Raw genomic sequence first — 12,955 nt, 5'->3', positions numbered from 1 at the left:
CATATTTTTTCTAAATATATTAACCCTTAAATGCCGGTTGGGCGTATTAAACATTGATGAAAATTGTCTGCTGGGCGCCGAATTGACGTACGAAACGTCAACGCAAAAAAAGGTTTTTTTTAAATTCGCGGAAAAATAGTTATAGGGCTACTTGGTGAAAACTTTTGAATCACGCACCTTGAGGGATGCTGGGAGTTCACGGATCAAGCTGTTGTTTTGTTTACAATCGTTACCCGGGTGCGCAAGCGCGAATTTCTTTCTTCTCGCAATAAAAAGCATCAGCGACACATCTCAGAAATTATTTCGTCACTTTGACATAATTTTTGCACCATTTTATATTAGCAGTTACATACAGTTTTATTTATGAAAATGTGTGCAATTTCATGTAGAATACAACAAAAACAAACCAAGGTTGTAGCTTTTATCAGTTTGGAAATATTTTCATATAAATAACGATAAGTGCCAAAATTTCAACCTTCAGTCAACTTTGACTACCGAAATGGTCTAAAAATGCAATTGTAAGCTAAAACTCTTATATTCTAGTAATATTCAATCATTTACCTTTATTTTACAACAAATTGGAAGTCTCTAGCACAATATTTTGATTTATGGTGAATTTATGAACAAAAACTTTTTCCTTATGTCCGCGCGGTAACTCTTCCGAAAAAATCATAAATTTTTTCGTCCGATTGTCGTAATGTTTGCACTATTTTATATTTGCCGTTACATAGTTTTATATATAAAAATGTGTGCAATTTCATGTAGAATACAACAAAAAGCAACCCATGGTTGTAGCTTTCATCAGTTTTGAAATATTTTCATATAAATAACGATAAATAGAAAAAATGTGACCTTCGGTCAACTTTAACTCGACCGAAATGGTTGAAAACTGCAATTGTAAGCTACAACACTTACAGTCTAATAATATTCAATCAATTACCTTCATTTTGCAACAAACAGGAAGTCTCTAGCACAATATTTTGATTTATGGTGAATTTTTGAAAACAACTTTTATTTACGTCCGCGCTTTACGAATTAATGCATCATATTGTGATAATATTTTCTCTGTGTTGACTTGATTGTTTTACAATTTGTTATATACCAAAATCATTGCAATTTAGTGTAAAATACAACGAAAAAATAATTAACTCATTAGCTTTAACCGTTTTGCTCACAGCGGGATTTGTTTACAATTATAAATTAAATTTTTTTTGCGCTGTCATATATTCCAATATTTATATATGATAATGATATTTTTTTCATTTCTGATGGTTGCATACTAAACTTCAGGCAATGACAAAAAAGGAGCCAAAAATGAACTCAATCTTGAAAATTAAGCGTGCTGTGATTTTTTGAAAAAAAAAAAAACTTTTTCCCCGCTTCGGCGCTCACTCGCGAACGCCGTCGGCATACGGGAGACACTTTCGGAAATACCAGCTCGGCGTTTAAGGGTTAAATAACTGTCCATGATGTACCAGCAAAACATACATGTGACAGTAACATAAAGCTGTATCAAACAGTCTCTACCTTACGTACAACTCAAGTTACTACTCTAAAGGCACAGAGGTAACAAGTACATTTTTTACTATAGCTGGTTCACTTAAGGTTGATTCATGGATGAGCCCTATGCTGACAAGACGTTTGTTTGGCGGCCACTGATTGGCTGGTACCAGGAGGTAGGCAGCTCCCAGACAATCAGCGGCTGCCAAATAAACATCATGCAGGCATAGGGCTCAGAATCTACCTTAAGTGAACTAGCTATGCTAGTCATATCTAAAAAATGGAATTCTTATAATAAAATTAATTTTAATAATACGTACCAATGTAATTTATCTAGCCCTAAATCCCCAAAAACTGTGCCAAAATTTACCACATTGGCAACCCTGTTACCTCCTATTCTGCCCACCAGTTGGGAATGCTGCTGTTTGACAGTACCTTCCCTTGAAAATCAATTGTGGGGTAGGATGGGTGGGACTAGATCAATTATACGGGTAAGTATTATCAATATTAATCTTATAAAAATTCCATATTAATAAACATTACCTTAATACAATTTATCTAGCCCAGTTAACCACATTGAAAAGGGGGAGGGAATCTGAATAAAATTTCCCTTTCAGGCAGAATAGGAGGAACCAACATAATCCAATTAATGGAATAGAAAGAAGAAAAAATTAATAAAAGGACATAAAACAAAAGAAATATAAATAATATGTTAATTTTATAACTCAACCCAAAGTCTAACATACTATACACCTCTCTAGGTCTCTTACCGTAATGCCGAAGAACTGCAATGGTAAAGGACAAGAGTAAGTGCATAGTCAGTCAGTCTGTACAAGTCAGGTGACCAACCATTTCTGAGAGGGAGAAGCCCCCAAAATCTGGGAATTCAAAACAATCCCCTAAGTCATGATCTGGCAAGAGATTAGATTGGACTTGTTGAAGTTGACACGAATGCCTAACTCGACACAAAGACAGAACTATCTCACTCGACCAGAGGCATTTCTCTAGAAAGTCAGCCTGAACTACCCAATCGTCCAGATACCGAAGCATCCTTATGCCTAACCGATGCAGAATGACCGAAACAGGAGCCATCGCCCAAGAAAAGACCTGTGGGGCAGTGGTGAGGCCGAAACAAAGGGACTTGAACTGGAAAACTCCCGGGTCCGTGAAAAACCGAAGGTAAGGTCTGCTCTTCGCATGGTGGGGATTTGCAGTTAAGCATCCTGCAGATCAATGGAAATAATCCAGTCTCCCTTCCTGACAGATGAAAGAACAGTCTGAACTGTCTCCATCTGGAACTTGGACTTTAGATGAACTTGTTCAGGGCCAAAAGATCAATGATGGGGCGCCAGGCACCTGACGCCTTAAGAACTACAAACACCTGCAAGTAAAACCCAAGAGAAGGAGGAGGTCGCTGTATGGCATCCTTCTCCAAGAGGGCCGAAAGCTCTTTCTCCAAAGCTTGACCCCTGATGAGTGAGGGGAATAATTGCTGAACTCAAGAGGACGATTGGAAAGTGGAGGTCTCGAAACAAAAGGGATCTCATAACCTACCTTCAAGACCTCCACTTCCCTAGCATCCACCACTCTCTCCTGTCAACTGCGGTCTCCGGGCGAGGTAATGACTTCTACTTCTGAAAATTCTTATGCACAGACAAGGAAGAAGAAGAAGTACCTCCCAGAGATTGAGCGCTTTCTCTGCCCTTGAATCTGCAGCAAGAACCTCTCCCACATTTCAAAGGGTGAGTGCCAGAAGAGGAAGCCAAGGCATCAGAAGCCTGAGATGATGTATTCGGGAGAAAAGAGCCAGAAGAAGACCAAGGTTGTTGGGCTGGAGCAGAAGGTGTAAATCTGGCTCTAAACATACACTTACCCCTTGAAGAAATGGGAGGAAAACCCGAGGAAAAAGCTCTTGATAAGGCCCAGTGAGCTTCAGAAGAGGCATCGCCTTGATGTTCTTTCAAAACCTCAGAAATCACAGACATATCAAAAAGGGAATTGCAAAAAGGAGAAGAGGACAATAAACGGTTTCTCTGAATCTCCGAAACAGAAGAGAGTAACTGCAACAAATACAGGTTCCAGCTTAAGAGAAACGAGAAAGGCTTGCATAGAAGTGGCAAGCTCATTTTGAAGTACAGAAGCAATCAAATTCAATGAGCAAACTTCTCAAAAAGAGAAGCATCGGGAGGAACAAACCCGGAGTCCTTGACATACATTAAAAGACCTCTGAAGACCCACATGTTGAAGGATTGAGCCTCCTGCAAGGAGCCCATAACAGACTCCATGGCAATAAAGTCTGAACAAGACTGAGACCAAAGCCTTGGAAAGCAAAGGCTGACCCAAAAGTCAGGCAAAATGACAATTTGTCGAAAATTGCATTTTTCCTAACTATACAAACTGAGGTCCTTTACAATAGGAAGGTAACTAGCGGCAGCTGGAATAGTCGTAAGCTTCGAACAAGGGAGTTCGGTAGTTAACTGCTTGTCCGACAGTGCGCGCATAACGCAACTGGGAGGTGAAGAATCACTTTTGCTCTAGGCCCAGGAAAAAACGCAGAGTGAGGGGTGGCATGAGGTGGGACTATATGTAAAGGACCTCAGGTTTCTATAGTTAGGAAAAATGTTATTGTTATTATACAATTAAGTTTGTTCATACTTACCTGCAGTATATATATAGCTGTATTTTTCTGACGTCCGACAGAAAATTTCAAAACTCGCGCACACGCAGTGGGCGGCCCAGGTGGTAGTACCCATTCCCGCCGCTGGGAGGCGGATATCAGGAACCTTTCCATTCCCATTTTCTATTCATATTTTTTATTAATGCCTCTGTCTCCTGAGGGGAGGAGGGTGGGCACTTTAATTATATATATCTGCCAGGTAAGTATGAACAAACTTAATTGTATAATAACAATAACATTTTGTTCATGCCACTTACCTGACAGATATATATATAGCTGAATCCCACCTTCGGATGGTGGGAAGAGACAGAATAGGATTTTTTGGGAAACTTAAATTAAGTAGATGATATACATCTTGGTTCCTTTACCTGTTTTTGCAAAGTAGACTATGTGATTACTGTCACGTAAGGCTGCTTTTGCTTAATCACAGAGTTGCCAGCCAGGTGGAGACCTGTAGTGCTGGTGCGCTCTGGATGTCTGTCAAACGGGTGCAAGACCTCAGCGTGACAAGATCATCGAGGGCCATACAAATGAGGGCAACGAAGCAACTGACCACCACCTGACCAACTATACACAAAACCCCTTAACACTAACTAAATGATGGGAGATCTTCACATAAGACTCACCACAACCTAAAAACACAACAACCTAACTTAAACCTAACTAAGGAATAGGGAAAGAGCTACTTTCCGGACCCCAATACTGTGTCCGCAGAAACGTATGGCCCCAGTGCATTACAATCGTCATAGATCGTTCTCACATCCCTTAGGTAATGTGAGGCGAAGACGGAGTTGCTCCTCCAAAAGGTGCAATCAAGGATGTCCTTGATTGACATGTTCTTTTGGAAGGCAAGAGAGTAGCGACGGCTCGTACTTCGTGCGCTTTTACTCGGAAGAGGCTCAAATCAGTCTTCTGGAAAGATGAATGAGCCTCCCGAATGGTGTCCCTTAGAAAAGAAAGCCACAGCATTCTTCGATAAAGGTAACTCTGGTCTCTTCACAGAGCACCAGAGGTTTACCTGAGGGACCTCTTACCTCTTTAGTTTCTATGCACGTAGAACTTGAGAGCCCTTACCGGGCAAAGGACTCTCTCTGGTTCTTGGCCCACCAGACTTGACATACCCTTGATCTCGAAAGTCTTCGGCCAAGGGTTCGAAGGATTTTCATTCTTCGCCAAGAAAAATGGGTTCAACGAGCAGACAGCATTGTCCCCTTTGAAGCCCATTAACTTGCTAAACGCTTGAATTTCACTAACTCTCTTAGCCGTCGCAAGAGAAAGTTAGGAAAAAGAGCCTTCCTTGTCAGGTTTCGAAGAGACGCTGTCTGAAGCGGTTCGAAAGTGTTCGAACATAAGGAATTTCAGGACTACATCCAGATTCCATGATGGAGGTCCTCATTTGAGGAACCTTCGAGGTCTCGAAAGACTTCAAAAGGTCATGAATATCCTTGTTGTCAGACAGGTCTAGGCCTCTGTGCCTAAACACCGCTGACAACATACTTTTGTATCCCTTGATGGTAGGGACCGCTAATTTCTGCACATTTCTGAGAATAGCAGAAATCAGCTATCTGGTTCACAGAGGTCGAGGAAGAGGAACTCCCTCCTTTTTACACCATGCCCTGAAGGAAGCCCACTTCGACTGGTAAACAGCTCTTGTGGAAGCACGTCTCGCCTGTGCGATTGCTCTCGCAGCTGCTTTCGAAAAACCTCTCGCTCTGGCCAACTTTTCGATAGTCTGAACGCAGTCAGACTCAGAGCGGAGAGGTTTTTGGTGAAACCTTTCGAAGTGAGGCTGTTTGAGTAGATCTTTCCTCCAGGGCAATGTCCTTGGAAAGTCTATAAGGAAAGACATGACCTCTGTGAACCATTCTCTCGCTGGCCACATCGGAGCGATCAGGGTTTAACCTTGTCCCTTCCGAGGCCGCACAAACTTCCTCATGACTTCCCCCAGAATCTTGAATGGTGGGAAGGCATATATGGGTCTAGGCCCGTCCAATTCCAAAGCAAAGCGTCTACCGCGATTGCTTCTGGATCCAGGACGGCGGGGAGCAGTAAAAAGAGGAAGTCTCTTGTTCCTTGACGTTGCGAATAAGTCGACCAGTGGACGTCCCCACAGCGTCCACAGGTCTCGACAAACGTCCTCAGTGCAAGGTCCATTTCCGTCGAAGGACTTGGTCTCGACGACAGAGAAGGTTCTGCCCTGACGTTTTGGCACTCCTGCAATGAATCTCGTCAGGATAGTCACCTTCTTTCTTTTTTGCCCACAGCAGAATCTCTCTCGCTAGGGAGTACAACGTTCTGGAGTGTGTTCCTCCCTGGTTTTTTAAATAAGCGAGTGCTGTGGTATTGTCCGAGTTTATCTGAACAATCTTGTTTTCCAAACTCTTCTCGAAGAACTGTAGGGACAGAAAGACTGCTGCCAGTTCTTTGACATTTATATGCCAGGCTACCGTTCCCCTCTCCAGGAGCCTGACACTTCCTTCCCCCCTAGTGTTGCTCCCCATCCTGTGATGGAAGCGTCTGAAAAACAACACTAGGTCGGGGCTCAAAAGACTTAGGAGGGAACACGCCCTCTTGAAGCTTCTGAGGTCCAACCACCATCTTAGGTGGTTCTTGATAGGAATCGATATTCTCAATACTGCATTGATGATCGTCTTTTGGGCCTTCACTCGTCTGCCAAGAAGAATTGGAGAGGCCTGATGTGCAGTCTTCCCAACCAAGGAAACAAACCTTTCCAGCGAGGAAATGGTCCCCAGCAGACTCATCCATTCCCTCGCCGAGCAAGTCTCTTTCCTTAGAAAGGCTGAGATCTTTTCTAAGCCTAGCCGCTGACGTCCTGGGACGGAAACGCTCGAAAAGCCACTGAATCCATCTGAATCCCCAGATACACGATGGACTGTGTTGGGGTCAGATGCGACTTTTCGAGGTTGACCAGAAGTCCCAGGGACTTCGCTAAGGCTAAAGTGAACTGCAAGTCCTTCAGACACTTCTCTCTCGACGACGCTCTGATCAGCCAGTCGTCGAGGTATAGGGAAACTCTTATTCCCGAAGAGTGTAGCCACCTCGCTACATTCTTCATCACCACTGTGAACACCATCGGAGCCGTGGTCAGTCCGAAGCACATAGCTCTGAACTGCCATACTTTGTTGTTTCAGACAAATCTTAGATACTTTCTTGAAAAGAGGGGTGGATCGGGATGTGGGAAGTACGCGTCCTGCAAGTCTAAGGATACCATCCAGTCGCCCGGTCCTCAAAGCTCCCAGAACAGAATGAGGCGTCTCCATCGTGAATTTGATCTTTTCCACGAAAAGATTGAGCCTGCTCACATCTAGAACTGGACGCCAACCTGACGACTGCTTTGGTACCAGGAAGATTCTGTTGTAAAAACCTGGAGACTGCAGGTCCGCGACTTGTTCCACCGCTCTTTTGTCGATCATCTGTTGAAGAAGATCGACAAGACTTTCTTCTTTTCTCCTTGATAGGATGGAGAAAGGTCTCTGGGAGTCGTAGAAAGAGGAGGAAGGTCCAAAAAGGGGATCTTGTACCCCTGCTCCACGATCTTGAGGGACCAAGAGTCCGTGTCTCTCTCTCTCCACGCTCCCGCAAAATACTTCAGTCTGGCTCCGACTGGTGTCTGAAGGACATGCTTTTCACTTGGAAGGCTTTGGCTTAAAGGAAGCTCTTCCCTCGTGAAAACCCTCTCCCTCGAGGAGCTGCTCTCGAGGGGGGAGCCCCACGAAAGGGCTTAACTTTCTTCGGCGGACGAACTGCAGCCGAAGAGGTTGAAGGTACGGCTGACCGTCTAGTAGACTGGGCCAAAAGGTCCTGAGTAGCCTTCTCTTGTAAGCTGTTCGTCAGGTCCTTAACCAAAGTCTGGGGGAAGAGATGGTTCGAAAGAGGCGAAAACAACAAATCCGCTTTCTGAGCTGGCGTCACCGAACGAGCTGTGAAATTGCACAGCAAAGCTCTCTTTTTTAGTAAAGCTGTTCCAAAATGAGATACGAGCTCCTCCGAACCCATCCCTGACGGCTTTGTCCATACATGCTAACACGTTGGACCAGCTCCCCAGACTAAGAGATTCTGGGCTTCTCGCTTGCATATCCAGAACTCCCAAACACCAGTCAAGGAAGTTGAAGACTTCCAGCGTCCTGAGCAGACCCTTCAAATGATGTCAGTCTCCGACGCGGTCCAAGTTACCTTGGCAGAGGGTAAAGCGACCTCCTCTGCAAATCCACAAGGCTGGAGAAATCTCCCTGAGCAGAAGAAGGGATACGAATTCCCACTTCATCTTTGGTTCTATACCATGCCCCCTTTTTCCACTAAGTCTAGTAGGAGGCAATGCGAAGGTCGTCTTACCTTGCTCTCTCCTTCGTATCATCCAGTCCTGGAGCTTTTTGAAAGCACGTTTTTGTTGATAGAGAAGTTTTCATCTCTACAAACTCCGGGTTTTCCCAGTTTTAGATGAGGAAAACTGCGAAGAAGGAGACTTGGGAGCTGCGGGCTGAAATTTATCTTCAAACAAAGACCGCAAGAGTCGTACGAGGACCTTATAGTCCCGAGATAGAAGGGGCTGTAGCAGGTTCCTCTTCAGCCGATTCGGCAGAATTACTTAGCTCTCCTTCTTCTCTAAACGGAAGAGGAGACCGTCTGTCAGGAGAAGGCGTCCTAATGGCGGGTCTTGGCTTTATCAAAGGACCCCGCCCTATCCTTGATAGATGCAGCCTTAATACGGCTGTCTTCTTTATGACGCTTACTGCTCGTTGACGGTAGAGTGTCCTGAGGAGGACGAGCGTCCTCAGCGCCTTCCGCAGCAGTCTCACCTGCTCGAGAAGCGTCCTTACACTTTCTTCGCTGGTATACGTGCCTGTGCACGTAAACTAGCGTCTGGGGAAAGACTTCTTGATCAGAATCCCCAAAAACAAAAATCTTGAAAGGAGGTCTGAACGTCCTGGCGAGCTTCCTGCCAAGCGTCCTGTCTAGCGTCCTGGTGAGCGTCCTGCCGAGCGTCCTGTCTAGCGACCTGGCGAGCGTCCTGACGAACGTCTTGCCTAGCGTCCTGCCAAGCGTCCTGACGAACGTCCTGCTTAGCGTCTTGCCAAGCGTCCTGAACGAGCGTCTTGACAAGCGTCCTGACGAGCGTCTTGCCCAACGTCCTGCCGAACGTCCTCGTACAGAGCGTCCTCCTCAAAAGCGTCCCTGACGTAACGTCCTTCTAGCGGACGAACAAGAGATCGGCGAATCGCCGAAGGAGAAGCGATCGGCGAACGAGACGAAGTAGGAGAAGGCGAAGGAGACTGCTTAGTCCTCTTGACAGGCAGTCTAAGGTCCTTCCTTCGCTTAGGCTCGACTGCTGCTGGGTGAGTCCTCTGAGCCATAAGCGAGGAAAGCTGGTCCTGAAGGGACAAAAGAATGTTCTTCGTCGGGGAAGAATGAGCAGAGGAAGCAGGACTGATCCTGTGAGAAGACGAGGGGCGAGGGGACGCCTCCTTCCTTCTCACAGGTACAGCTACCTGTTTCTCAGGTATACGCGCCTGTGCACGCAACCTAGCGTCCTCATCGGAGGAAATCCTACCTCTCTTCTGAGGCGGCGGAAAGACATCATAAGCGTCTTCCGACGAAGAGGCGAAAGAGGACGTGAAGCGTCCTCCGCAAGAAACGTCCTCTTTAACGGACGAGAGTCTCTCCGAGCGCTCCACCCCTTGCGCGGGGGGAGGACGCTTCGGAGGACGAGAAGCACTCTTTCAGGACGCGTGCTCGTGCACGGTCCTTGGCAGCCTGGGTCTTTGCTACATGGTCTGCCGAAGGGACGCCAGATCGGTGGGAAGCCCCCGTAACCCTCTTGCGGCTTTCGACATACCTCCTCCCTGGGTCTTGGGAGTCTGATAGAGGTCTAGGCCTAGAGGCATTATGGGGCCGATCTGACGCCCCCTCCACAACACTGGGGGCACGATCACACACTTGCACCGAGCCAGTTTCTAAGGCTTTCACTTTGTTCTCCAGAGTGCGAAGAGACTCCAAAATCATAGAGAGAGCATTCGCTTCTCCCGACACAGAATCAGAGCCCGAAGGCAACACAGGTTTAGGGTTGTAAACACTACAGGTGTTAGTGCAGGAGAGATGTTAGTCTTACCTTTGGAAGAACCACTCCTTGAGGAAGACCTCCTGATCCTATCGCGCTCCAATTTAAGGCGATAGGACTCATATACTCTCCATTCATCATCAGTCAATTTCTCACATTCATTGCACCGATGATCAATCAAACAATTAAGCCCCCTACAACTCATACATACTGTGTGGGGGTTCTACCGATGCTTTCGGTAGCCTCACCTTACAATCAGCCCTCACACACACTCTGAAACTCACAACACTTGATCCAGACATATCTTATAGAGAAAAAGTCAATCCAAAATCACAAAAAACGGTCCACTATCGCGCATGCCAATTCAACAATCCAATTCAATATACCAAAAAAATCAATCAGATACTTAAAAGCGAGTCAATTTCCAAAAAATCCTGAACAGAGGTCTGTAAACAGATGTTTACCGACCGGCGACAGAAAAAAATATGAATAGAAAATGGGAATGGTTCCTGATATCCGCCTCCCAGCGGCGGGAATGGGTACTACCACCTGGCCGCCCACTGCGTGTGCCGCGAGTTTTGAAATTTCTGTCGGACGTCAGAAAATACAGCTATATATATATCTGTCAGGTAAGTGGCATGAACAAAATAAATTGCCATTTTGTTCCGATACGTAATACAAACCATCGGTCCTTTTACAATAGGAAGACTCACTTCTTGGTGGGAGGAATCTGAGTCTAAGAACAGACTGGTGTTCGCCCAACCTTGGATTCCCTCCCTGGTCGTAAGAGCAGAGGGAGGGATCCTAGCCTCTGCCCAATTGATCGGGGTATGTACTGTAGGATAAATGGTCAGACCTCTGGACCCAAGTAATAAGAGGGAGGCAAGCGTACCTCTTAAAAATGATATTGTTATGATACAATAAAGTTTGTTCATACTTACCTGGCAGATATATATATAGCTGTATTCTCCGAAGTCCGACAGAATTTCAAAACTCCCGGCACACGCAGTGGTCGGCCAGGTTGTGGTAGTACCCATTCCCGCCGCTGGGAGGCGGGCGTAAGGAACCATTCCCATTTTCTGTCAGATTTTTCTAGTGCCACTGTCTCCTGAGGGGAGGTGGGTGGGCACTTTGATTATATATATCTGCCAGGTAAGTATGAACAAACTTTATTGTATCCATAACAATATCATTTTGTTCATGAATCTTACCTGCCAGATATATATATAGCTGAATCCCACCTTTGGAGGAAGGGGGAGACAGATTCGATTTTGGGAAACAATTGCATATATATGATTGATATTTTAGTTCCTTAACTGTTAGCATAGCTGACTTCGTGAGTACCGTCACCCAAGTCTGCTTCTGCTTTACTAGAGACTCCAGCTAGGTAGTGACCTGTGAAGCTGTTGAGTTCTAGAGGATCTGTCAACGGGGGCGTGACCACAATGCAACTAGATCCTATATTATAGACCTCCAATTTCGGTACTGCATTCCTAGAGGTGCCAGCAAGGACGACCTGTGTAGCTGGTGCGCTCTAATGAACTGTCACGGGAGCGTGGACCACAATGTGACAGATCATATAGGTGTTGTTTAGACACCGAATGCTGTTAATGCTTCACTGGAGGTGCCAGCAAGGACGTGACCTATGTAGCTGGTGCGCTCCAGATGATTTGTCAATGGGGGCGTGACCACACTGTGACAAAAACATTTTACCCTACTATGAGGGCGAAGCAAAAACATTACCACCTGACCTAGCCTATCTGGTTTAAACTTCGTAAAACCAAGGTCTAATGGAGGGAAGTCCGCCTAAGGCGGCCTACCCAAGACCACAAAAAACTAAAACACCTACATAAACATAATAAAATAAAAAATAAAAAGAAATAAAATAAAAATTAAAAAGCCAAACTAACATATTATTTTCTAAAAGATAGGAAGAGTGCTACTCTCTGCTCCCCAATATATTGTCTGCTGCGACATATGGGCCCAAAGAGTAGCAGTTCTCGTATGTAATCCTCACCTCCCGAAGGTAGTGAGAGGCAAACACTGAATTACTACGCCAAAATGTGGCATTCAAGATGTCATTGAGTGCCATGTTTCTTTTGGAAGGCTACCGACGTAGAAATAGCCCTCAGTCCATGCGCATTCACCTTCAACACTTTCATATCACTGTCTTGACAGGATGAATGCACTTCCTTGATGGTGCCCCTCAAGAAAAAAGCCAAAGCATTCTTTGACACTGGTAACCTTGGCTTCCTGACCAAACACCACAAGTTATAAGAAGGACCTCTTATAAACCTTGGTTCCTATCTTTTCAGACAGAGGGTTGACTTCCTAGCTATTGCTTAGGAGTCTGCTTCGTCTCAAGAGCCTCAGCGAGGATGTGACCTATGGGTAAGAGTTTTCTTGTGGGTTTGCCGATGGGGTCTTATCCACTTACTCGGCAAAGCCTAACTGGCATTTGTCAATGGGTGCTAATCCTCTCATATGACATATACCTATGCCTATTAGCATAATTAAGGAGACAACACCGATCCCGATCACCTGATCCTAACACGAGGGTTAGCGCTTAATTTTAAAAAGAGTTAAACTAAAAATTAACTCACTAGTTAAGGATCAGTGTCGGCTCCCTATCCCAGCAACGTATCCGTAGACAACGAACAACCAAGAGAAAAGGATCTCTTGTAGGTTGAATTGACATCCTT

At 45.3% G+C, this 12,955-nt stretch overlaps 1 protein-coding gene across 2 annotated transcripts in view; it reads left to right on the top strand.

The window, feature by feature from the left end:
- Positions 1–12,955, top strand: part of LOC135201646 (probable methylthioribulose-1-phosphate dehydratase) — a 145,609-nt gene that overhangs the window by 50,908 nt on the left and 81,746 nt on the right. The window lies entirely within an intron of this gene.

Source organism: Macrobrachium nipponense, chromosome 28, assembly GCF_015104395.2.
Source record: "Macrobrachium nipponense isolate FS-2020 chromosome 28, ASM1510439v2, whole genome shotgun sequence".
Taxonomy (NCBI): domain Eukaryota; kingdom Metazoa; phylum Arthropoda; class Malacostraca; order Decapoda; family Palaemonidae; genus Macrobrachium; species Macrobrachium nipponense.
This window is presented reverse-complemented; position numbering and strand designations above follow the sequence as displayed.